General features: G+C 44.0%; 1 protein-coding gene across 10 annotated transcripts in view; it reads right to left on the reverse strand.

The window, feature by feature from the left end:
- Positions 1-27,466, reverse strand: part of LOC143021335 (uncharacterized) — a 568,810-nt gene that overhangs the window by 467,105 nt on the left and 74,239 nt on the right. The gene's annotated exons all lie outside the window — the stretch shown is intronic.

Raw genomic sequence — 27,466 nt, forward strand, 5'->3', positions numbered from 1 at the left:
TTAACATAAACATCTAACACTGGCATGAGACGCAGGCCGATGGTTCAAAATAAAATATAACCCACTTGAAGGAAGCGACCGATACACTTCTAACTGTGAACAAGTTTAATAAAGGCAACGGCGCCATAAAATGTTTGAGATTCAAGATTTAGAAGCAAGCTGCTGACCTCTCCCCGGCCCTCATCTACAAGAGAATGCTGCTGAAGAACTGCAGCCTATTGAGGCCCAAGTACCTCGACTCCAGAGCCGAGGAAAAATGCAGCTATAACGGGGCAGCAGCTGAAGGAATGTAGCCATAACAGGCAGCTGTTCCAAGGAGCAGCTAAAGGAGGAGAATGCCCCCACCCCCCGAGCGAAAATTCGAGAAAGAGAATGAAAGAAAAATGCCAGAGACGAAGGGACGGAAGTAAAGTTGTAACATAATAAGCGAAAGGCAGAAAGCTAGGTCGAGGCATGGGGCGAGGAACAGGAACGGGGGCGAGCCGGGGGCGAAGGACCCGTGGGCGAGAAAATAAGGGAAGACGAAGGACGCTGATGAAGGGAAAGAGGGCTGTGGGAAACACCAGGCAAAAACCCCAATGGAAGATGCAGAAGGCGCAGGAGGAGGAGGAGGAGGAGGAGGAGGAGGAGGAAGAAGGACGAATCTTCAGATGTGCAAGATGAAAGGAAGACGGAAAGGAAATTGGAAACGGACCAACACCTTGAGGAATGGTATCACGACAGTATTGAAAACATACAGACAAATAAAATCCACTGTAGCCATTTCATTTCCAGCCCTCATTTTCTCAACTAATTCATGAAGTCCGCAATCTCCCCTCCCCCCTCCCCGAACCCAAAACTACCCTTGGGTTCTTCGAGACTCCTTTCAATTTCTCGATTTCACAGTTGTCTTCCGAAAGCTGGTCTTGACGTACCCGAACACCAACAGACAAACAAAAAGTTTCATTCCCCAAACCCCTCCACATAACCTCTCTCTCTCTCTGAAAACAAATTACTAAAACGAATAACTAAACGTGCCCCAACAACCTAATTTCCCTAAACTTGTCGCAGCCTTGACAGGATGACCCTTATCAAGTCCCAAAGCATTTGAGGCCTTTAGAATAGAAAGGGCTAAATGCCACACCTCCTCGGTACGGAAATATGGTTCTTAGAGCGTTTGGTGCTAAGAGGCAAAATGGCTTGCGCATGACGCAAGGATTTCCCCCTTTCTATCCTAGACGCCTCATTATTAACAGAGTTGTACTCCTTTCCCCATCAACGACGCCCCATGACAGACATATCCAAAGCTAATCTTCACCCATAGAGAACTCCCCATTCAAGTTCCGATAACACAGTCGTATGTCATTTATCATCATTCCCGGCGACCTAAGATAATCTGAATACCACTCCCTTCGTCCCCAAAGTACAGTTGCCTCCACGTATAAGGACTACGATGACTAATGTATTCTCCGGGAACTAAGGGAAAACCGTATCTCAGAGTCGTAAAGTTACGACCTGATCAAGTCTTTTACGACCCAACACGCTTGTTTACATTGTAGTTGTTTGACGTAAAGGTAGAAAATTTTCGCTACAGTCTTGTAGAAGATGATAACCACTGTAGTACTTAAGAGTGAATCCAGCTGCACACGCCTCCACTTGACCCAGGGTGGGGTTGTGTCGCACCATGAAAATTATTCGAAAACAATTAATCGAAAAAAAAAAAAAAAATCGAACAGCAATTAATCGAAATACAGTTATTCGAACAGTCTAAAGCTGTTCGAACCAAATTTCTTATAATAGGCAATTGTTGTAAGTGTAAGTTATTCGAATTGTTGTTATGTTAGGTTAGGTTAGGATAGGTTATTTATACTGTTTGAATAAAAATTTTGCACTTCGAATAATTATAATTTCGTATTATTGTCCTTTCTAATAACTTTCATTCTTACAATTTTCTATTAGAATAAATGTTGTTCGAATAATTATTTTCGATTAATCTTTTTTTTCGAACAATGTTCACATAATCGGGATGAGTGGGTTTCAAAACAAACACCCACACCCCGCCCTGCCCCGTCCCCGAGCCGCTGGCGACAGTCGCAGCGGTCCTCCATCCACCTGGCGCCATCTCCTTCTTCCTCTTGTCGCCATCTGTCCCTTCTTGCATTCTTTTGTCGTTTCCTCTGACTAAAAAAAGCTATTTTTGGAGGTCTTGTTGTAAGCCGAATACAACAGAAAATCAATAGCACAAGCCCCATCACAGGCAAGAGTGTTTATCGTTAAATAATTTTTTCAATATAATATTTTATTCACTTTATTAAACATTCAGCCGTTTATAAATGTTTAAACCACAATATTCAACAGTTTAGTAATGTTTAATCTACAACATTCAGCCGTTTAGTAGAATCTAAACTACAACATCCAGCAAATCTTTATTTTTACTTTATTTCTACAATCATCTAATGTTACGCTTACTATCTGCTCCTTGTTTTTTTCATCACATGTCAATCACTATGTCTAAGTCTACGAAACCCGTCCGAAAATAGATTCTTTCAAAAGACACCATCCTCATTTTATTTTCTCCTCCTCCTCCTCCTCCTTCATGACTTAAAAGTTAAAACGCCTTTTTATTTTCCCATTTGTTCTCATCACGCTATTCTTTATACAATCTTACCCTTTCCCCATTTTTCTTTATTTACTAATTTCGCGCATCAATTCAATAGAAGCCGGAGCGGTCGAGAGTCCACGGCCCTCTGCTTATTCCGACTCTTAATCAAGAGAAACGGCCATAAATATATCTTCTTGCGCCCGAAAAGGTTGCAAAGACAGAGTGATAATTTGGGCAATGTTCAAGAGGGGCACAATTTACGAGTTAAGGACTGCTGGACCCCAATTTTTCTCTCGTCCTCTCTCTCTCTCTCTCTCTCTCTCTCTCTCTCTCTCTCTCTCTCTCTCTCTCTCTCTCTACGTTTCTCCCTCCATCGATTTCTGGGACAATTTCTTACCGCTTCAACTTCTCGAATGCCCACTGCCAATTTTCGATTCCCAAAGTGCCGATCGAGAGTCGACATGGCCTAAGGGAAACGGTAATGATGAATCGGGGGTCTTTCTGAAAGCTTACCAGAAATGATTCTCAAAGGTGGAGAAGGGAGAGTGCGGCTAGGCGCTGCTACAGCGACTGTAAGACTCGACATAACCTAAAGGAAACGGTAATGATGAATCGGGGGTCTTTCTGAAAGCTTACCAGAAATCATTCTCAAAGGTGGAGAAGAAGAAGTGCGGCTAGGCGCTTCTACAGTGATTGTAAGACTCGACATAACCTAAAGGAAACGGTAATGATGAATCGGGGGTCTCTCCGAAAGCTTACCAAAGGTGGAGAAGGGTGAGTGCGGCTAGGCGCTGCTACGGGGATTGTACGACATGGACTGACTAAATGAGAAAGACTCTGAAGATGGAAGGATCTATTTGAAAGAAGAAACATCGAGGGGGAAATATGTTTAGGATAAGGTGATTAAACAAGTAAGCCTTAGCTTTTAGACTAATGACGTCTATACATTAATTAATTTATTTTATGTATACCAAACTGTATCCTGTTCTATTCTCCTTTCTGAACTACATATCACAATGACTTCCATTTTTTTTTCGTAAATGTAGCAGAAATTATATCTTCACGTAAACACGGGATTTACGAGCGAAAAAGAATTAGGTAAGGTAAGAGGTAATTTCTAAGTAACGACGAGAAAATAAATCTTAACAAAATTGGGAATCTTGTGACAGAGACCGTGTCCTTTATCCTCTCCATTCACCCACAAACTAGACATCCCATGTCTGCCGCCTCTTTTTGTATGCAACGCAAAACCCACCGACAAACAAGAACAACACAAGCGAGTCTAGGCTGCGGACACAACAATTTCCTCTTTTTGTCTTCCGATTTTCTCCAATGATTTCTCTCTTTACTTTCTGAATGGACTCTGCTGGAATAAGCAGAAGCCTCCTCTTTCAAGAACTGGAGGCACCTCCATTACATTTCCTTTCCCAGCGTTCCTTCCTGTTCACTAAATTGAACATCATTTACCCGACCGTCTAGATCTGCAACAGCAGTCCATAATGTTCAATCCTTTCTCCCTCTTCATATTCTTAAGCACTGAATACACAAGGTGAAGAGATACCATCACTTTTTTTCCCCCGACAGATTTTCGATTTATCGTCTTAATTTTCTAATACTGGGATCCTCTTTTTAAGAAAGCATTCCCCCCCCCTTTGGCAATTCCTCGTGCATTTCTAATTATATCTATTTCAGTGAGAGAGAGAGAAAGAGAGCGAGAGAGGGAGAGAGAGAGAAAGAGAGAGAGAGAATGGTGGAGCGAATGTTAGTGAAGAGGAAGGCAGATGAAAGGTGTTCATTATTGTAAAAGAAGAGGACGAAAGGGGAGAGGCCGAGGGGAACTGAGAAAGAACAGGAATAGCATCACGAGGAATAAAGAGAAGTGTAAGGAAAGACCGACAGGAAAACAGAAAAGGACGAGGAGAAGGAAAGAGCACGAGGGAGATTATGGGAAGTCAAAAGAAAAAAAGAAAAAAGAAAAAAATAAGAGGAGGGTGAGAGTGAGACGGGAAATAGACGAGGAAGAGTAGAACACAGAAAGTGAGAAACAGACGAAAGGTTCTGCAGAAGCAAGCACGCGCACACACACACACACACACACACACACACACACACACACACACACACACACACACACATACACGACTCGGTAGCGCGGTTGGTGGAGTTCCCGGGTGCCACTACGGCGGTCCGGGTTCGAATTCCGCCCAGGCCTGAAATAATTTCAGTATCGCTGCGCTGCGAGTTGTTACTCCAACTCTCGTGGGCGGGGAGTTGGGTGTGTGTGTGCGTGTGCGTGTAAAGGTCACAGCATTACTCATAGATCGGTTATGTATGAGCTCTGAGCTCTCTTCCGGGAGGGAAGTAGCTGTCGACCACGAGTCCAATACGTGATCCATGACCATAGTGAATCACACATACACACACACACTGAGAGATAAATACGTTTATACAGACGCATATAAAAAAAAAAATTTGTTAGCAATAAGTAGCTCTTCTATCCTTGGCGGCAACATCACAGCAAAGAACTGGGGGTCTGAGAAGTGGTGCAGAAAAGATTTAAGGCGAATAGCAGAAGGGAGGGAGGGACAGTACAAGTGATCAACAACATTCTTTTCTGAGGTGGAGACCAAGTCTCCATTCATAAAAGAATGCTGACTTGGGCAGAAGGATTTTCACTAAAGTCCCTAAAATATCGACTGCATAAAATATGCAATCAATACCCCCATACCGGAGGGAGGGAGAGAGGGAGAGAGGGAGAAAGGGAGGGAGAGAGAAAGCGAGGAAAAGGGGAAGTGAGAGGATGAGGGAGTGGAGGAGGGAGAGCGAGATGAAGAGGGAGAGAGGGAAGGGGAGAGAAAAGCGAGGAAGAAGGACAGGGACAGGGATGGGGAAAAGGGGTAAAAGGGAGAGATAGAAGGTTATAGATAAATAAATAAATTGACAGAGACAGAAGAGACCAGATGATGGTACTGGAATGGATGAAGGACAAACATGTAGATGGAAAGTATACATCTCCAGTCACAGAAACATCGATACAAAGCGCACACACACACACACACACACACACACACACACACACACACACACACACACACACACACACACACACAAAGGGAAAATATGCAGATGTAGGCCAGAACTCTATTTCAATCTTTGGCCCTCTCCCCTCCTCAGACCTCCTGGTCCTGGTTACCTAAATACCAGTCCCTGACTCAGCTTCCTTCTTTGCAGTCGGTCCCCTCTGGCCACCAAACTCGAGACCACAATTTCTATCCAAGAGCTGGACTGGGAGACTTTCCTCTTCTTTTCCTCTCGTAAATCTGCCCACGAAGTTTCTTTACTCGAGCACAGCGCACTACAGTACTCCGGGACAGAAGATGAAGAAGAAGAACAAGATAGAAGAAGCCGAAAGAGGAAGGTGAAAGAGGAAGAGAAAGAATAAAGAAGAAAAGGCCAAAGAGGAAGAGGAAGTTAAGGAAGAGGAAGAAGACGAAGAAGTGGAAGTAGAAGAAACAGAAATAAAAGAAATAGAGATAGAAGAAATACAAGAAGAAGAAGAAGAAGAAGAAGAAGAAGAAGAAGAAGAAGAAGAAGAAGAAGAAGAAGAAGAAGAAGAAGAAGAAGAAGAAGAAGAAGAAGAAGAAGAAGAAGAAGAAGAAGAAGAAGAAGAAGAAGAAGAAGAAGAAGAAGAAGAAGAAGAAGAAGAAGAAGAAGAAGAAAACGAAAAAGAAAAGACGCTGAGGTCACCATCTCAACTACCAAAACCACCACAACCTTTGAGGTCAAGATCCCAAATGGACGCGACTGAGATTGTATACAATCTTGAAACCATTTTTTTTCTCCCTTTTTGAAGAAAGAAATGTGAACCCCACAATTCTTAATAAACAAAAAGGGGAAAGAAGCTAAGACGAGGAGGGGGGGGGGGGCTGAGGGGGAGTTTGGAGTATGGGTAGAAGGCGGGGGGTGGGTGGGTGATGTCTTCCATGAGGTTGGGGGGAGAAGCTTGGGGTTGGGGAGGACGTGGGATTGGGTCGAGTCCTCTGGAATCTATCATTCAACTCTCTTCACCAGTCCGCGCCAATTTTTTTCTTTTCCATTTTTCCTGCTCTTTTTCTCTTTCTCCCTTTTTTCATCCAGCTCACCTCCCTCTTTTCCCTCTCTATTTTTTTTCCTAAACCTACAGGTTTAAGCACAATTCCCTGCCGATTTCCACCCCTTCCCACCTTAGTCACCATGTCACTTTCTTCCCTCACCCCTCACCCCAAAAAACGCCTACCCCTCCTCCAGCAATACATTCTGGTGTCTTGCTTTTCACATGCCGCTCTATTTTTTGACATCTATTCAGATTGACACAATCATTCTCCTTCCTCTCTTCGCCGTTTCTTCCTCTCTCCTACTCCCCTTTCCCTTACTCCCCCCCCGGTCATTCCTACCTCCCTAACATCTTCCCCAAACGTCCCTCTCCTTCCCCTGGTCCCCCATGACCTCTGCAGCTCTGTCCAACCGACCTCCCTACATTACCATGAAAATACAGGTTCCTGGACTGCATCCAATCAAAACAAGTCGGCACTCCGAAGTAGCGAGTGCCAGGGTTTGACTTTGGCGTGTACTCCCTACTGGCAGAACTCCATCCCCTGATACTGTTAAACCCCCGTGAGGGAAATTTCCTCAGCCCTGACCTTTTCTCGCACAGATCCGTCCCTTTTCCCCCTTTCCTTCCCTTCCTAATGTGTGCCCAACTCTATCCTTGTCTGAGGCATCTATCCCTCTAGGCAAGAGATCCTATCCAGCCTTCCTCTGTTGTGGAACCGTTCCTATCCTCCTCTTCCTTCTCCTACATCGACCTCCTGAACTCACTAGCAGACTCCTTGTGTTCTCGAGCTTCACTAGCCTCTCCCCACCCCCCAGGGGCCGACTCCTTGGGTTCTCGAGCTTCACTAGCCTCTCCCCACCCCCCAAAACTCTTCTCCCCGCTGTAGGCCATGCAATCCCAACTTATTGCATTACAGCCTCTCAGCCCCACCACTCACAGTCTGCTCGCCAAATGGACATCATCTTTCAGTCTCTAATTTTTCTCTTTTCTTGCTCTTCCTTGCTTTATCATGCTTTAATTCTGCTCTCCCGCTTCACAGGGATGACGATGGCTATACCTCTTCAGTCTTTTCCCTCCGGAGAAGAAGAAGAAAAAGAAAAAATTGTACATCTGCATTTCGTCAGCGTAGCTTGCTTTTTGGATTTGGAGCTATTGATGGCCGCTGTCTTGGTATAGATGCAATAACGTAATAACGTTGGATTGCACTTATATTCGCTTGCAAAATAAGAAGAATCATAAAGAAAATAAGAGAGAAAAAAGGTTGTATATAGTGTGCTTGCGTGCGTGCGTGCATGAGTGTGTGTGTGTGTGTGTGTGTGTATAAATATAGTGTACAGAATGTGTGTGTATCTACTTATATCTCTACTTTTGTTTACAAGAGTATGTGAACGAGTGTATCCAAGCGATTTCATTCAACTATGGAAAAACAAAGACTCATTTAAAAAAAAAAAAAATCTATACTTTTCACTAACAATTTCTCTGTGTTTATTCTTTTTACCCTCAAGTGTTTTATTTAGCACAGGAGGACGTTGGTGGTAGGGGGGCGGGACCCCACGATCACAAAGGACTAGACACGATCCCCGGGATCAAACGTCACAGCTTTGTTCTCCTTATCTACCTAAATTCTTCTTTTTCTTGAAGAACATTTCTTCTTCATGCGCTGCTAGAAGACCCCTGTACTACCCACGCATACTCCCCCCTCCTCCCACCGCATGCTGTATGCGGACCAAATATTCCTCATTACGCATACAGTACACGCTTTTTACATTTCGTCTAAAAGCATTCCCTCTTACCTTCCTCGAGCAAATATTAACGTAATCCCTCCAGCTTTCAGTTCTCTTATTTTCTTAATAAACAAAGTTTTTCACTCGTAGCGCGCATTTTCTTCCTCCTTTGAAATTTCCCCCATGAAATTACTCTCCTCCTTGTCTTCTCGTCCTTTCCTTCCTCTTGTTCGATTCCTTTCTCAAGTTCTATTGGTTACTTCCCCCCCTCCTCCTCCTCCTCCTCCTCCTCCCCACGTCCCCCATTTTGACAGAACCTTCCTCCGAAGTCATTAATCTCTTCTGCATGGATTTGTCTTTGGGACAAACATACAAACACACGCGCGCGCGCTCGCGCACACAAGATCCTTCCTCTGTTCTACGCATCTCTGAAGTCTTCAACAAGGAAACGGCGTCATGCAGATCTCTTAGGCGATTTTCTTCAGGTGAGGTCCGATCTCGGGGTAGTCTTGGGTAATCAAGACACTAACCCCCACTGTCCCGAGTTCACCTCCGCCACCCCCTTCTCCCCCCCCTAATATACATATATATATACATATATATATATATAATAAAAATAAAATAAATGAACATATAAATACATATAAAAAAAAAATTAGATTAATATATAGGAATATAAGTAAACAAAAATAGGTAAATGAAAAATAAATATAAGCTAGTAAACAAATAAATAAAATACGAGTAAAAATAAATAGTTAAATAGACAAGGGGTATTACCGTCTGCCCTAAGCTGAGACTATTCTGTAATGTACAACTGCAAACGACCAAACCTGACACACGGCACATTAGGTCAAAGCAAACGTGGCTTTCGTTCAAAAGAACCTATTTCTACATACTTTTCTCACAATACCTTACTGTTCAAAAAACGACTCAAAGTTCACAACAAGAGCAACAAAAGATATGCATTGGTTAACTGACGGAGCGGATGTCCGGGAAAGGCTGAGAGAGAGAGAGAGAGAGAGAGAGAGAGAGAGAGAGAGAGAGAGAGAGAGAGAGAGAGAGAGAGAGAGAGAGAGAGAGAGAGAGAGAGAGAGAGAGAAAGAAACAAAGAGAGAGAGAGAGAGAGAAAGAGAGAGAAAATCCATTTTCCGCCTCGCCCCCCTCCCCCCTCCTTTGTTTCACTTTCCCTCCCACTTTCCCTGCACGCTACGTAAATTAATATAATTTTTCAAACGCTAATTTTTCTTCTCGCAAACTAATTTGTTTTCATTCTAGTTCCACAGAGGCCTTTTCCTATATCATTATAACCCTTTTTTCTCGGTTTCCTGTGCCTTGACGGTTTATCTTCATCCGTGGAACATCCGACCCCTCCCCAGGGGCGTCTGCATCCTCAGCCGAGTGCTAAAGATGCTTCCCCCCTTCCCCCCTCCCCCCGGGCTAAATAAAATCACCTGGGGGGTCATCTACCCCTGGTGAAGGGTCTGGGGGGTAACACCCACCTCCCTGGCACCTCCAGGCCCGTGCAACCTCTTCCTCTTCCTCCTCCCAAGAATAACCTAATCCGCACTCCCTGTTCAAAATGGAGATCGGTTCTGATGTACCATGTATTATCCTGAAGCCTGAAAAATTTATCTTAAGATATTTCGCTCCAACGTCCAAAAATTGAACAGTTTTTTTCAGGGGGAGGGGCAGGGTGTGGGGGATGGTGGGAGGGGGGAAGGGGGGAGGGAGAAGAGTGAAGGGGGAAGGGGAAGGGGGAAGGGAGAAGGGGGGGGTAAGGAGCCTTCGATGTTCTTCCTTGCTTCATGTTTACAGTAACTGCACAGCCACGCCTCCCAAACCTGTGTTCTGTATCGTCGTCGTGGTCTTCGTCACCTCTGCCGTCTTCTCTTTCAGTGGCGACATTTGCAATTTTATTCTGTTCAATATTTGGCCACTACTACCCGTCTACGGGGCATTTGAGGGATCGAAATCCCTATCAGACTAGGATTCCTAATTGTGTGTGTGTGTGTGTGTGTGTGTGTGTGTGTGTGTGTGTGTGTGTGTGTGTGTGTGAGAGAGAGAGAGAGAGAGAGAGAGAGAGAGAGAGAGAGAGAGAGAGAGAGAGAGAGATAGGTATGAAAGAGAGAGAGATGAGAGACAGAGAGAGATATGGGAGATAGATATGAAAGAGATAGATATGAAAGAGAGATAGATATGAAAGAGAGAGAGAGAGAAGGGAGATCGTGCTGAATACGCCCTACAACAAGACTCCTCCACTACTCTCCTCCCTGGAGTACCTGCAGCTTCCCTAGCCCCTACGCCTCTCTCGCGGCAACAATTACTCTTAATAAAAACAAACCCATACCCTTTCCTTCCATGGGAGGGCGCCCAATCCTACCGACCCACAACGACGGCCAACATGAAGAAAGGACAATATAACCTGACACACGATGCACCAAGAGTGCAAAGAGTAAAAGTTCAGTTTTTCATAATTTTCTGTATAGAGTATCTTCCTCGTATCTGAAATTATTTTTTGTTTCAACAAAAGCAAATGCAGCAACAACGAAAGTCACGTTTGCTTTGTTTTCACAGTGGGTCGGGTTTTTCAAGTCCGCAGATCGTTTGTTATCGAGTATTTGACACAATTTTCTGTGGAGAAAAAAAATTACGGCCGCAACTGAGTTATATATCTACAACGTCGTTACAGAGTTTTGTCCAAGACTGTACAATAAGGGCTTCACTATTTTCCGAATATTACCAATGCCACATCATTCAGTAAAGGACGGAACCTTTATTAATACAAATAAAAGCTCTCCTTTCTCCAGTGAAGCGCCCTTGCTGTGGATGTACTATGTCTTACTGCATTGCTTCTGACCCAGGGCATTGGGCGGGATACAGGTATGACCCGTCATCCATGAGGAGCTAATATGAGAGGGGGGGGTATATAGATGGTATATCTCTTGGTATATAGATGGAATAAAGGCTCCGTCATCATACGGTTTCTACTTTATTACAATTGTCGGCAACTGGCAATTTCATACACATTCAACAATTCGTGCCATACGTCGGCGCACTGTATTACAGTGGAAGAAGCGGCAGAGTATTTTAATCACATGAGGGGTTGACCACGACTTAGCTGGGTCGAAAGAGACCTGAAGATCAGATCCACGATGTCAGAAGCGAAAAAAAAGACAACCATCGACGGTGAACCCACAAAAAGAGAATAACAAATCAACAACAACAACAACGACAACAATAATAATAAATAAATGCTGAAAATGCTGCACCAATGAAAATTTGGTTTCCGTCAAGCACCCGGCCTTTTTACCGTTTAGCCCGTTTCTCCGCATCAAGCCGAGTGAAATTCCATATCTTCTTGGTGAAGAATACACAGCGGACAACTCTCAGCATTGAAAGCACATGGCCCTTCTGATTCTAAAAATCTTCCAACCTTTCCTGACAGCAAACACAAGCAGTGACATTACACATCGAAATTCCAGTGAGATTGAACGACGCAGACACAGACTCACGAACAGTCCCGAAAGGAGCATCTACAGAAGCCAAACGTGTTCCGTGGAGCCTAGTTTGGGGTTCCGGAGACCATTTGGGCTTCCCGGAACTATCCCCACCCCCCACCATGGGCACTGCCCAGAAACTTGGGAGTAGCAGCTACTGACCACCATGCGATTTTATTCAGTGTTACACGGATCCCCGCGTGACGAAAGAACAGCATCTCATAAGTACGGAACCTATAGATCACCGGTTCTGTGGTTTCTGAGCATCCTGCACAGGCAGACACCTTCCTCCTGCTTCCCTGTATCCAGTCTTTAAGACCAAGTCTCCAAGACATTCTTGAAGACTCCCTTAGTCTCTTGTGCCCGCGGAACTTGAACCTTGGCCTTGCACCACCAAACCCACTTTTCCGGTACTGTCGTCATATTTTCTGCCGTGTTCTTCCGCGTGACAATGACACGGTGTAGTTTCCCTTGTAACCCCAACCTTAGCTACCTATCCACACGCGAACCTGTTCCACTGTACCCAGTAAATACCGATCCCTTCAATTCCACGTCTCGTACCCCATCCACCATTCCATTCCTCCACTCGCTCCTCCACATATATTCAACTCAGCCCTCCTCCTATCCTCCCCTCCCTCCCTCCCTTCCTCCTCCCGTCTACTTAATGCCGCCCGTAGGGTCACGTCAAACTCCTAAGGCCACTCGAGCTTTTTTCCTTCAACTGATGTATAATGTATAACTCCCAGCACGGCCCTCCCGCCTTCTCCCTTTCCTCCACTCTCTTCCCGCGTTCAATTCTGCCGCCGAAGTCTGATATATCACTGCTTTCCCAAGAGTCTCTTGTTATCTAACATCAACAAAATCTATGAGCTAGACAACTTCCAAATGGTACCCAGTACCTAACTCTATACAATAGCGGAGAACAAGCCAGGAGCTTCGCTTCAGCAAACACCTTTGCCTATGTACTTCGATAACATTGACTGGTATCCTAGTACATGAGGACGTATTCTTCATTCCTCCCTGTAACCTCTCCCTAACAGGTCCTCTATGCTCGCTGCAACGACTGAAACTATGCTAATTTCTTACACTGCGGCGTGTAATCTTCAGCAAAGTTTCAGTGGTGCCGGTCCGTCCTTTGAGCCTTGCCTGCCGCAGAAGCAACCTCATCCGCCGGTCCTTGGCCGAAAATACACCACTTTTTTCTTTGGGGGTTAAATTATAATTTCAGAAACAAAGTGACATTCATACATGCACGTCCATCTTGCTAAAAGACCTTGGGGCGAAGAAGAAGAAGAACAAAAAGAAAGAGACGAAAAAAAAATAATAATAATAATAATAAAAATAAATAAAATAAAATAAAATAAAATAAAAGTGAGATCCTCTGGAAGAAGGAAATTCATCACACTTTGATTCTGTCATCGTATACGAAAAGACAACTTGAGGCGCCATTACTAGAAGAAGAAGAAAAAGAAAAAGAAGAAGAAAAAGAGGAAGAGGAAGAAGAAGTGGAAGAAGAAAAAGAATCCTCAACCCCATTCCAATTTCCCACATGTTTTTCTCAAGCAGGCAAGCAAGGAAGCACGTTCGCGTTCTTCCAGACAAACTTGTACCAACTATTTCCGCTTGCATTTGTTTTGTTCCCTGGATCTCAATGCTTATTACAGCATCAGGGGAACCATTCAGTATCCTGTCTGCCCAGGACCGCCTCGGCAGCCGCAAAGAATTCCTGCATATTAGACAGTTGTCTTGGTCCGTTTCCACCAACCCGGGCTCCCTGACAAGCTTTAAACTACCGCCATCTCTCAAACCACACAGACGCGAACATGGCTGCTAGAACAAAGAAACACATGAGAGGATCGTGTGGTGTGCTTTGTGTGTGTATGTACTGTGTGTGTGTGTACTGTGTGTGTGTGTGTACTGTGTGTGCTTTGTGTGTGTGTACGTGTGTGCTTTGTGTGTGTGTTTTGTGTGAGTGTTTGTGTGTGTGTGTACAGTGTGTGCTTTGTGTGTGTGTACGTGTGTGCTTTGTGTGTGTGTTTTGTGTGAGTGTTTGCGTGTGTGTGTGTGTGTGTGTGTGTGTGTGTGTGTGTGTGTGTTTTGTGCGTGTGTGTACTGTGTATGTGTGTGTACTGTGTGTGTATGTATGTGCACGCGCGTGTGGAGGCAAAGACCCTGGGTGCTAACATCTTAATACCCACATACAGAATACATAAAGCAAGTGTTAACGCTGCAATTGCAGACGCGCGCACGTGCATTTCCTATTACAAAAATGCTTTCCTCTGTTGTCAAAGAAAGGACCATTTCGAGATAATGAAGCATTTAAGAAACTGTTAAAACAAAATCTCCATTTCCTAAAACGGACTTACTCTTGTTGCCTTTTATATCAAAGGCAAACTGAGAAAAACGTGATTTACATACAAGATTTACAAGTATAACACAACTCGACCTCTCTACCTCTCGAAACTTTTTAGTCTTCATTATGAAAACAAGCTCGGGGGACGATAGGGGGAAAAAAATTCTTCATTTTATTTAGTTTCCTCTTTGTAGCCTTGGCCATTAAAAACAAAATTAATAATAATAAAAAAGAAATGTTACTTCTATCCATGTGAAAACCTTTTCCTATAGCCAAATACATCCTTTCCGGCGTTCCTAATCGACCAAGAATTTCCCCCAAAATTGTATTCACATATACGTCTTCCGCAATTCTTTCCCGAAAATAGGCCAAATTTGGCGTACTTGTTCTCGAGAGTTCCCCTTACACGGGTCAGACGCCCATGGGCCCCTCTTAGCAGGGGGACTCAATGGGGCAAGGCTAGAGGTCCCAAAACGGAAGGAGACTGCAGATGTGCTCTACGCAATCTGCCTCATCAAGAAGGACATTTTCAAGAACCGAACTCGACTCCCAACTCCTATCCATTCTCCACACCACACCACAACACTACTCCCCACCCCCGCCCCCACCCCCACCCCGTACCACAACACATCAACAAATTTCCGGTGCGCTGCTGAATGCGTGCACGCACGTAGTTGTCGTTAACAACTACATTTGCATACGAAATAGATCCCGAACCATTCCAATTCCCTTTTGGAGTCTATACCAGGGAATAAAACGCTGCAATCGGAGCGGGTTTCTGTAACAGTTGTGTAAATAGTGAATGCCTGAAGGACATGCCTGAAGCCGTATCACTTGAAGTTCCTCTAGTACTGGAGGAAGACTTCAGCTTTCTGAAGTCCAACTGTAATTCTTTTAATGGTTGAAAGAACTTTAAATTATTTCTACATTTCTGTTCAAATTTCTTGAAAATATATCTACATTTTTACTCAAATTTCTTGAAATTATTTCTACATTCCTGCTCAAATTTATTGAAATTATTTCAACATTTCCATTCAAAATTCTTGAAATAGTTTCTTGAAATCATTTCTACATTTCTGCTCAAGTTTCTTGAAATGATTTCTATTCTATTTACTGGCCTTAAGGGCTATAGTACTTTATTCTAGGTGCTACCAAGCGATTCAATTCAGCTAAGGAATCCCCATACTCCAAACTCCGAGGTGAAAGGGTTGATCAAACAAAGCCATGCTCTCGCTATAAGCTCCTCCGCTGTCTCCAGATGATTGTAATCGACCAAAGAAAATACCCTCCACAGCAAAATTGTGAACTTATGAATAGTATAAAAAATTATAACGAAAAAACAATAACAACAATAAATCAACCAATCAAATTTCAAACAATATTAAAAAAGAAAGCCATTTTTGAAAAAAAAAAAAAAAATCGATATCTTTGAGATGCTTAATACACTAAAAGGAGACTCGAACACTGAACCTCTCCTGACTGGATTCCCTCTATTGTGGCAAACCTAACATATGTTGTTCTGGCTAACAAAAAACGAGTCTTATTCTGGTCGGGACCGTCTCAGCCGAATAAAATAACCAGGCGTTACATAGTACACTACCAAGGCATTATTGTGTACTGTGGGGAGGGAGGGATGGGGGGGTCAGTAATTACATTTCTTCACCAGAAGCTCGAAAAAACTGATTACAACTTTACACCAAAACTTCAGTTTACACATTTTTCATTTCCACAACCCAGCTAAACTAATTTGGTCCCTCTAATCCTATCCTCATCCTTCTAAATTGAAAGTACTTAACCCTCACGATTTTCCTTATCCTTATCCTTATCCGCGGGTTAGAAGACACACTGAACTTCTTGCGGCTGCGGCATATACACTTCTTGCGGCATCCATTCCTTACGACCCCAAACAAGATTTAATTTCAGTAACCAAACAATATCCAACTTTCAGATATGCTTGAAATCATATACAGTTTACAGTGCCGAGATCAGAATAATTGAATGAATTATACAATTCAATCTTGCTTTGTACAACGGGACTTCAAAGTTCACCAAGAGTTTTGCCTCGTCTTTATCTGCCACTATATGGCTCCACAAATGATCAGTGTTATTTTTTCATTAACAATCAGTACAATATCAATCATCTAGGAAATCTGCAACACAGCATACAATGACAAAGTGGGATCCAATCTATATGCCAAAAGGCTTCTTCCCCCTTTTAAGGGGGGTAGCCAGCCAAGGCATACGCCCACCACCCACCCATTCCACACCCATCCAAACGCCCACCACTCACCCATTCCACAACCATCCAAACGCCCATTTGTTGTCCCTTATCTTAGCTCCTTGTGGATGAAGGGCCATCCATGACGCTAACCACCCACCCCCCGCCAGCTGTCCGGGTCAGAGGCACAGCACCTCCACAGCAGGGCACAAGAGGCGAAGTTGGTTTACCCCCACAGGTTCATTTACATGGGAGGAATCAAAATTGTCTTTGGCACCTGGCTCGAAGTGCATATCTTCACGTAAATCCAATTTCCAAATGGATGATGGATGGACAGATGGATGTATGGATGAAAATAACAAAGACCTGACCAAATCTTGGGGTGGGAGTCGGAGTGGGAGTGGGGTGGGAGTGGGGGGGCTTCTGGTATACATGAAGGAGAATCCGGTACAAAAAATGCAAAGTAGATTGAGGTCGGTCCAGGAAATCCAAGAAAAAATATGTACAAGACATAAATCAAATCACGGCCACTGAGCCCAAAGTGCTCTACACAAAGTGATGGGGAGCAATAGCAAGAGAGAAGGAAAAAGGGAAGAAGGATAGGATAGGAGAGAGAGGGGAGAGAGGGGAGAGAGGAGAGAGAGGAGAGAAGAGAGAGGAGAGAGAGCGAGAGAAGAGAGACAGAAGAGAGGAAAGAGAGCGAGAGAAGAGAGACAGAGAGGAGAGAGAGCGAGAGAAGAGAGACAGAGAAGAGAGAGAGAAGAGGGAGAAAAGAGGGAGAAAGAGAAGTGGGAAGAGGAGAGAAGAGGGAAGACAGGACAGGAAAAAGAGAGAGAGAGACACGAGAAGAGAGAGCTGGGTGAGGAGAAATGAGACAAGAAAGAACAAGAGCGTGAGTGAGGTGGACAGTAGATAGTGCTGAACTTCCTCGTTAATTTCCCACCCTAACCCCTAGCTCCTAATCCCCCCTAGCCCCCTTTCCGAATCCTCGCCTACCTATCCCTTGGCTGGATGAGGCGTCAAACAATGTCCTAGGGGCTCTGTATCACAAAGGGCCTTGCTATATCCCTCGTTGTCAGCCTACGCAAATATTACACTCAGCCCTAAGTCAACAGTACTCTCTCTCTCTCTCTCTCTCTCTCTCTCTCTCTCTACTGTTCCTTCTGTCACCGTGGCCAGGCCAATAGGAAAACGGGGTTCACGTAGTACACTAGAATCCCAACGTGATTCTGTACATCTATAACAAAAACACAGCTCAGTAGGTATCATTACTATTGATGATATAAAAAGGTATTTTAGCGTGAATATCTATATCCGTGCTTGCATGAACACACGAAGCAGACACACACACACACACACACACACACACAAAGACTTTCGGAGGTTTAGTGGTTAACTTCGCAACGACGACGTCAGATGGTTGTATTGAGCCGAGGGCAAGACCTAAGCCGAAGGGCTTAATCCTTACTTAAACCGGTTTAAAACGGACGAATGGTCAGATGACATATTCTATGGACACGAGCACGCGCACACATAAAAAGGAGAGAGAGAGAGAGAGAGAGAGAGAGAGAGAGAGAGAGAGAGAGAGAGAGAGAGAGAGAGAGAGAGAGGGAGGGGGGGAGGAGAAAGGAGAGGAGACACACACACACACACACACACACACACACACACACACACACACACACACACACAAACACACAAGGAAGAAAACGGAAGGTAAACAAAGTGTGAGTGACGTTGGGCAGACACGCCCACCACAAAGATGGCGGATAAGGGCGGGAATTCAAAACTGGTGGGCGTAATAGTGAACTAATAATTTACACTGATACTATCCTTATAGCCACAGGTATAATTCGGTAGCCAATATATATGTGCGTGTGTGTGTATATATATATATATATATATATATATATATATATATATATATATATATATATATACTGCTGAAGAGGACTGCAGTTAACAGTCGAAATATATAGACTCACGTATTCAGCTCTCCGACTGTGGTGATAGTTGTCTATAACAACAACAGCTTTCCGACGGTGCAGCATCTCAAGGCGTTATCATACTGGGTTATTTTTCCTCCGACTGTTGCACTAGATGTGCAGTCCGCATCTTTTGGGAAGGAATCTGATATGCTGAAGGAAAATACATTTCCCTCAGCACATGAAATGACATTTTATATATTTTTGTTGAGTAAACAAAATAGTCTGTCATAGTGATTTTACGGCTGAAAAAGTTCTGGAAGTTGGCGAAACCGCCGATTAATCGGAGGTTGGAGGAAAAATAGCCCAGTGTGATAACCCCTTCAGTCTTGCACACTTGCTTGGCCCAAGACGCGCTCCAGGCCGCTCCGTCTCCACCCAGAGTCGAGATCCCAACTAATTCAACTAAAGTTCAAAGTGCCCCACATTCCTCATCCTATTTACCTGAATTTCTCTATGCTAATTCTTCTCGGGTTTCCTTTTTATCTTTCTTCTCCCTACCCCCCTTGCCTTTTCTGACCCTTACTTTGAGTCCTTCGTATTCTACCTCGGGTCCTCTCCCCCCCTCCCTCTCCCTCTCTCTCTTTCTCTCTCTCTCTCTCTCTGTCTCTCTGCCCGCCTCCCACCTGCTCTTTTTCCTGTCTCCTCATCAAAGGAAAAAGTCAACCAAGCACTTCTCCCTCGTTAGTTTTCCTGGGAGGCATAAAGGAGAGACGACGCGAGGAGGCGAAGATGGAGGTTTTCCAGGAAGAAGAGGAGGAGGAAGAGGAGGTGTCCGGAGAGGAAAATGGAAGCCACGGCGGTTTGGGAGAGACTTGGAATATCTGAGAGTCATTAAGGAGAAAATAATCTAATGCCAAAATAAGCTGAAACCGTAGGAATGTTTTTCAAAGAATGCCAAGTGCTTTTCTCAAAACCTTGAAGCCTCTGGGGCATATCATTGCCTCGGGGTGCTCACCTTATTACCAAACGACTATTTTTCATAAACCACAGTCATATTCTGTGCAACTATAGAGTGAAATGCAAGTATCTAAAGAAGAAGAAGAAGAAGAAGAGGAAGAAGAAGAAGAAGATGAAGAAGAGGACAAAGAAGAAGACGAAGAACAAGAAGAGGACGAAGAGGACGAAGAAGACAAAGAAGACGAAGAAGAAGACAAAGAAGAAGAGGACGAAGACGTAATAAAAGCAGAAATTTTTCGTACACGCACAAACACGCAAAAAAAAAAAAAAAAAACACAAACACACAGAGTGACAAGCCACACAGCTTTTTTTTATAGAGGAAAATTCGGCTTATATTTGCCAGAAAGGGCCTGCTGCCTTCGGGAGCAGGCAATGGGGACACAGACATGAGCACCTTTTGTCGAGCTCCCCCTCGTTCTCATTTTCACATTTGCTTTGTTGTCTCGCCCTGCAAGAGGGCGAGAGAGGCTGCCGCTGAGACAATTAGACGGTTCAAGGAAAGCTCCACTATGACGACATGAATTCCTGTCCCAGGCACTTGTCTTGGCAGCACAGCGCGTCGAAAAACGTTGAAATGCGCGTCTCAGTGTCTGTGCTTTGGTTGCTACGTGTCTCGGGCTTTCTATTCCTCACGTGTCCGCGCAAGATGGACAAAAAGGGGAACGAATGACTGAGGTATTGTGTTTGGTTTGAATTCGTGGAATGACGTTTACACGCTCATGGAACTACATGTACCTACACACACACACACACACACACACACACACACACACACACACAAAAGTGTTTATTCCTCGTTTTTTAACCTCCGCAACCCCGAAGACAGTAAAAATCACCAAAACCAAAATTCTCAACGTCTTGCAACACATCACTACCAGCAGGTTCAGAGTGCAAGCAAAAAAAAAAAAAAAGACGAAGACGACGAAGAAGGAATAAAACTACTATTATCCACGCCATTACCCACTCCTCTAGCAGACGCTGCCGCGCCTCCTTCCCATCCCGACTGGCCTTCAGGAACACATCAACATTCTTTCAAGAAGTTCAATTGTTCCTTCAAATAGTTGGAAGCGTCGGAAGAAAGGGCAAGAAAGTCCAGCCATTGTTATTGTAATTAAGCAGGAGGCGTATGTGATTAAAACAGATTTACATTTAATTAAAGAGTAATTTGCATTAAAATTGTGTCATCAAGGTTACAGCGGGCCTGCAGCCAATACGTTCTTGACTGCCGCCGAGGTGATCACTGGTAAATCACGAGTTGCCTCGGCAAATACTAATTAACGTGTAAGCCTTCACAGATCTGGGTAGCCCTGGGGCCAATTAGCACTTTCGGAAGCTGCACTCATGAACACAAATCTACAGTTAATGAAAAGGTTCCCGCTGGCGTTGGTAACAGAGATACGCGAGGAGAAGAAACTGGCCCACGTCAACTGAGGTCGACAACGTTTTCATCATGAAGAGCAAAGGGAGACTGAGAAGTTCCGTCTATATATAACTATACTTGATACACTGTGTGATGTGGCGATATATAGATAGCTATGATGACACTTTACATATTATGTTCTGATTAACGCCAGACAATTTCATTCAGCTTAAGACATGACCCCTCGTGCTGAAAGGACTTTACTCGAAACCGTGGCACAGTTTCTGTACTTGACGAAGGCCACCGTGGAATCATCAAACTGAACTACGTTCCTTTGTTTAAACGACTAAAATATAAATTACTTCATTTGGTTCAATGCGCAATATTTGTATTTTTTCTGGTTAACGAAAGAATAATCGCTGAAAGGAAAACTTAACAAATAATTGAGCCTCGTTTACACAGAGCAAGTTCAGAGGCAAGTCAAGTGTGCAAGTTACTTGCAGTGTGTAAACATCTGCTTGCCGAGTGTAAACATGAAATTTCCTTGTTAAGCAGACGTTTACACACGGCAAGTAACTTGTAGCAGGTACCTTGCACACTTGACTTGCCTTGCAACTTGCCACGTGTAAACAAGGCTTTACACAGAGACGACAGGTCTTTTTGTTATCTATCTAGTTACTCAAAAGGCAAACGATTCTGAACTCTTTTTTTTCGCAATATCTCAATAAACGACGCGTAGTCGGGACATTTGAAATAGCTTAACCACGCAGTGTTCCTGTCTATCTATACACAAGAGAATCCTTCCCCCTTATATGGGAGGTAGCCACCCGTTTTCCTTTTTAACTTAGCACCTTGTGGATGAAGGGTCATCCCTGCTCCGTGCTTATAACCGGAATTAGAAGCAATGCAGCAAGGCACAGCGCATCCACATGAGTGACAACTGCTTCAATTGCAAGGCGGTCCTACTTCCTCGTACACTCTCATCCAGGTACTAAACGACGACGACGACGACGACGAAGAAGAAGAAGAAGAAGAAGAAGAAGAAGAAGAAGAAGAAGAAGAAGAAGAAGAAGAAGAAGAAGAAGAAGAAGAAGAAGAAGAAGAAGAAGAAGAAGAAGAAGAAGAAGAAGAAGAAGAAGAAGAAGAAGAAGAAGAAGAAGAAGAAGAAGAAGAAGAAGAAGAAGAAGAAGAAGAAGAAGAAGAAGAAGAAGAAGAAGAAGAAGAAGAAGAAGAAGAAGAAGAAGAAGAAGCAGCAGCAGCAGCTCTGAAATTTGTCTGTACAACCCGGCATAAAAGACTCGCGTTCAAGTTCAACACTCACTCTATTCTTGCATGTTTCTTGTCCAGTCGAACTAACATATCGCCCTTGCCAGAGACCAACACTCTCCAGAAACCATTACAGTTCTTCTGGAAACCCAAGCCCTCAAGGAACGCAAGTGCCAGCGTCTTTAACATAATGCTCCACAACCATCTTTTGCTTCACAGTATATTACTGTACTTAAAAACTCACGGGGGCACGCTATATCAGTATTTGCCATGATTTGAATATTTCCCTTCACGGTATATTACTGTACTTAAAACTCTTGAGGCACAGTATGTCAGTATTTACAATAACTTATGTCTGAAGTATTCATATTTACTTCAATGCTTCTAAATTATGAGGGTTAAATGCGAAGTGTTGAGTATTACATAGATTCACTATAATACCGGTTTCCTACCAAGTGTACAGATTTACTGAGAAAGAAGGAAATGTGTTGTTTGGAAATTTAGTTCTTCAAGGTTACATATATCTGAAAAAAATAAATAAATAAAAGATGTCCTATGTATATTTGGGTGCGAATTTCTACGACAGTTGACCCAAGTACCGAAGATCAAGAGAGCAGCACACCACAAGATGTCGAGGAACCTGCTCTCTCGATTGTACTACAGCACACCAAAGCGCATTTAGGGGTAGTACACAGCTCGAGTCCCCCTGTCTAAGTACCCCACTGTAACGACCCACCGTGCCCATAACAATTTGTAAGCGGCGTTCCATTCCCATCACCTATCGGCACGGTCGCTTAACTAACATACTCATTACCAACACCTGCACACTTGCTCAGATAATGGCAACCCCCCCCCCCAGCCTCCACCCCCCCCTCCCTCCCTCCCTCCGGACTTGTTCACGATCATACAACGAACCAACTTTAGCATCCTAACTTCGAGCTGGCTGGTAGGTTGGCTGGGTCCTCACCCTTCTTCGCGTCCATTATCTGGTCCAGCTTGGGTCACATCACTGTCGCATAATCATCCCAAACTTTCTTGTAATCTTATCCTTGTCTCTCGCGACGACCCGCTTCTCCCGAAGGTTCCTCTCCTACGTCTTCCTCTTTGTCTCTTCTGCTCGTTTTCATTCTTATCCTGGGACCCATGGATGGACTCTCGATCTTTACCATCGTCTCGTAGCTCTGCAAGCTGAATTCATCTTTCATTCTGATACGATTTGTTACCTACATTATACATACATATACCAAAGGATTTCCCCCCCTTACACGGGGGGTAGCCAAAAAGAAAAAGGCATAGAAAATACTCCCACCCATTTAATTTCCCATATATTCCACTCCCCTCCACCCTCCTCCCTCCCTCCTATCTTGGCACCTCCTGGATAATTATACCGAAGTGAATGTCATTCCCCCTTTTTCACATGAAGAAACCCTCCCCAGTTCGTCTCAAACTCCGATATACACTCCCTCCCCTATTTACTCCCAACCCCCCATTCGTCCTCAATAACACCATTATCACCACCACCACGTGTCGAGCGAAAACGAATTCTTCATCTACATATTGAGCAACAGCGAAGGCTTGTTTGTCTGTATCCTCTTTACTCATTTCCATTGCCTTTTGCGTTTCGACACAAATTTTTTTTTCTAACCCTGCACCACTCGCTATATATTTTTTTCCTCCTATGCCGTCCACTTTTTTTTTTCTCCGACGCCACTCAAATAAATGCACATTTATTTTCCGAAGCATTTTCTTCCCGCTTCTCTGGTGAATAAGAGTTTTACGACCCTTCCCCATACTTTTTTTTCAACACTTGAAAAACTACGACATGCCTTCACTCACAACACATACCTCCGATATCTCACAGTGAGAACACCCCCTACGTCACTCACCAAGCGTCATTGGATCTTAGAACCTTCTAACACAAACAAAACCTCGTCTTGCTAGACAAACACGTTCCTCACAACGTTTTCTTTAGCCCAGACTTCGAAGTTAATTTCTCGTTAACCTGAACACGAAGACAACGCAGACTAATAAATGAAAAGATTCGACTCTCCAGCGTGCACGGTTCTGCAATAACTGTGCTGGGGATTCGGATGGCCATATAGCCTCATCTCGCCTAAACCGCTACAACCTAACCTCTAATCCGAAACTAGACAACCTGGGAACCCATGTATTCGCCAGCATGCACCTCATCTTTAAACACACACACACACACACACACACACACAGACGCTCACATACACACACACACACGCTCACACACACCTCCCTAAAACCTTCCTTATGTTTTACATTCTACGTCCATCTACTCTCCTATCTCTTGCTTGACCCTTCCACCTCCATTTCTACCGTACTCCACACCACTGTTCAATCTTCTATTCGCCCTCCTTTTGCCTTTCCATCATACCCTATTTTCAATTTCCCCCACAGGCGCGGGAGGGGAAGTGGGCAACGGGGGAGGAAGGGGAAGGGGGGAAGCCCCCCTCCCCCATTCCCCTTCCCCCTCCCCTTGGCCACCGTTCTCACCTTCCCCTTCCTCTACAGCAAACAGAATAATTACGAGACCCGACCTTCCACTCAGCGGTAAACACAAGAGAACCAGGCACTGAAAAGAAACCTGGAGGAAGAACAGCTACACCGGAGCGCAATAGGCACTAACACTGATAAAAAGCAAAAGGCAAGCACAGGTACACACTTACACACACGGGCGCGCACATACACACACACACACACACACACACACACACACACACACACACACACACACGCTCACACACACACGCACACACATACGCTCGCACACATGCACACACACACATACGCACACACGCTCACACACATACGCACACACACACACACACACACGCACCGCAAACATGTGCATATAATTATACACCACATACAGGCACGTGCACTAACTTTATTCCTCACTAACGCTGATAAAAGAGCAAAAGGCAAACACACACAAATAAATACGTACATGCACACACACACGTATACACACACACGCACGCACACACACAAACGTGTATATAATTATACACTACATAGAACCACGTGCACGAGCAGTATACCCTACTCCCTAGGCATTACATACACACAAGGGCCGCCCCAGCATAATGTATATCCCATGTAACCTGACACCAAAGGGCCTCTACTACAAATAACAACTGGCGTTGGAATAGTCTAACCCTTTATCTTATATATATATATATATATATATATATATATATATATATATATATATATATATATATATATATATATATATATATATATATATATTTTTCTAAAACGGAAAATCCAATACAACATTATGGAGTAGGTTAATGAACTGTTACACATTGTCAAAGCGTTTCGCTTTAACGCTGATCAACATAAAACTCCCTTTATGTACTTACCACATGAAAGCAGGAGCACTACAACGGTGTGTGTACATACCTGGGGAAGAAAAATGAAAAGTTTCGTTAAAAAAAAAAAAAAAGGCAAGGTCAAAACAAAATAAACAAACTTCTACTGCCAAAAGTGGCGTTCGGAACAAGAGGAAATCTTTACAAAGAAAACAGGAAGAAATAAAGAACGGCCCTTTCTTATTATTAATCTCTTCAGCATGGTGACTGCTTTCTTTATACATACGAGTAGGTGAGAGGAGAGAGAGAGAGAGAGAGAGAGAGAGAGAGAGAGAGAGAGAGAGAGAGAGAGAGAGAGAGAGAGAGAGAGAGAGAGAGAGAGAGAGAGAGAGAGAAGAGGGAGGGAGAGGAGAGAGGGAGAGGAGAGGAAAGAGGAGAGAGAGGGAGATGAAAGAGCGAGAGGAGAGAGAGAGAGAGAGAAAGAGAGAGTGAGAGAGGAGGTGAGGGAGAGAATGATGAAATCTCATTTCTTTCAGAATCTGCTCCTTCAATGAATTAAAACCTCCCGATTCTAACCACAATAAAAAAAATACAACTAAAACACACACACACACACACAAAAGAAAACCAAAAACCAAAAACCAAGCGAAATCCATGAGGACAAGAAACAACGATTTGCTAGGAGCGAAAATGTCACGACAAGGTAGAATGATGGAACGTGGACCCAGCTTCCGGTTGTGGGCTTTTGCAAACATGTGTTTACAACCGCGCTTCCCAGGATTCAAGTGGATGATCTGGTGTAGCTTGGACGAATCCACCTCGTCACTCCAGACTCCCCATGTTAAAGCGAGAGCACAGGTAGTACAGCCTTGTACACATACAACGAGGATAGCGTTTGTTTATGTGTGTGTGCCTGTGTGTGTGTGTGTGTGTGTGAATGTATTTACCTTGTTGTATTATACGGGAAGGGGAGCTATGCTCGTGGTGACCTGTCTTTGTATTTTGCAACATCTAGTTTGCTCTTAAGTTCTTGTATGGTGTTTGCGCACACTACTGTTTCGTCCAATTTGTTCCAGACATCCGCCACACTATGTGGAAAACTTTTTTTTTAAGATCTCTTCTATAACTATCCTTTTTGAGTTTATTTTCATGTCCCCTTGTTTTTCTTCTATCCCACTTTAATAAGTCTTCTATGTATGTGTGTGTGTGTGTGTGTGTGTGTGTGTGTGTGTGTGTGTGTGTGTGTGTGTGTGTGTGTGTGTGCGCGCGCGCGTGCCTATGTGCTTACAATCTAACACGACAGGTTATTAACAGTAATCTAATCGACATAACGTATGTGACAGGTACCCACAACGTATTACGCTGCGTATTCCGAGCGTACCATTACAAACAAGACGGAAGGCGCAACACACACACACACACACACACACACACACACACACACACACACACACACACACACACACACGTAATACATTAACGTAAATTCCAAACATGACGAAGACGAACCTTACCATTTAGCCTTTCACAGATAAAAAACCATTCCACCCCTCGCCCCTTATCCTAACATCACCAACATACAAACGTCTGGCCTCGGGCAATAGTATTACGATACGCATTTACAACATTTAACCCAAACTAATCCCGATGGCTAACATTCCAGTCCCGTGCTACTTTGCTGAAACGTACGGACATTGTGTATAACTAATTCTACACTGGTGTAGTGCCATTTCTTTCCTCGTGAGCGGCGAAGACCTGAAGACAGCTTAAAGGGAGAAGGACACAGGAGGTGGAGGGTGTCCATGAGACGTGGAGGAAGTGGATGGGAAGAGGGAGGAAGGCAAGGAGGGAGAGAGGAAGGGGGAGAGAGAGGCTCCATCAGAGGAAGAGGGAAATGGGAGTGAAGTGGAGGAGACACCGGGAGGACAAGAGGACAAGAGAAAGAGAGGAAGAGAGAGAAGAAGTAGCCGAAAGAAGATTAGCCAGGGAAATTCACTGGAAAGTTTGGCTAATGATTTCCCTTCCCGCATGTCTTCTTGGCCAAACTGGATCTTCCTCCACTCCTGGGCTGCCATGACGGCT

The sequence above is a fragment of the Oratosquilla oratoria genome, chromosome 42 (assembly GCF_046742065.1).
Source record: "Oratosquilla oratoria isolate Oo_2021 chromosome 42, ASM4674206v1, whole genome shotgun sequence".
Taxonomy (NCBI): Eukaryota; Metazoa; Arthropoda; class Malacostraca; order Stomatopoda; family Squillidae; genus Oratosquilla; species Oratosquilla oratoria.